The sequence below is a fragment of the Anas acuta genome, chromosome 1 (genome assembly GCF_963932015.1).
Source record: "Anas acuta chromosome 1, bAnaAcu1.1, whole genome shotgun sequence".
NCBI lineage: Eukaryota > Metazoa > Chordata > Aves > Anseriformes > Anatidae > Anas > Anas acuta.
Window position 1 is genome coordinate 70,427,788 of NC_088979.1, and position 666 is coordinate 70,428,453.

Here is a 666-nt window from a genome sequence, read left to right on the forward strand (position 1 = left end):
CAGCTAGGATGTCAAAGAAAACATCCAGAAAGAGGAAAAAATAAATACAGTTTAATGTACTTAAACCAAAACAGGTTACTTTGTGCTAGGCTGTAGTTAGGGTGAGTTTCACTTTGCAAATTTGACTCATCATACTTTCATGTCTGCATGTATTTGGAAGAGTTTGAGATCTGGAACCCATTTAGATGGGTTCACATTTATTCAGGTTGAATAGTGAAGTAGACAATATTTATACAAAAAGCTCTAACAAAATGCTCCTTTTGCAAACTGGGATACGTATCCATGCCTTAGTAGAAACAGAGACAAGTAAAAGGATTATTCAGAAAAACAAGAAATATGAGAGGTGTACCAGTAGGAAAAGAGCCTGTCCTCCCACCTGACGTGGTCTGGATGGCCAGCACTGGCAATAAGTATGAACAAATGTTTAGCAATCACAATAGTAAAAATAACTAAGTGTAGTGGGTTTACGTGGCAAGGTTTTGGTAGCAGGGGGCCATAGGGTTGGTTTCTGTGAGAAAGATCTAGAAGCCGCCCCATGTTTGGGAAGGGCCCCACTGTTTTCCAGAGCTGAGCCAATAAGCAATGTTGTTTTGTGCCTCTGTGAGAGCATATTTAAGACAGGAAAAAAACTGCTGCGCCACACAGCAGCTGGGAGGGAGAGAACAG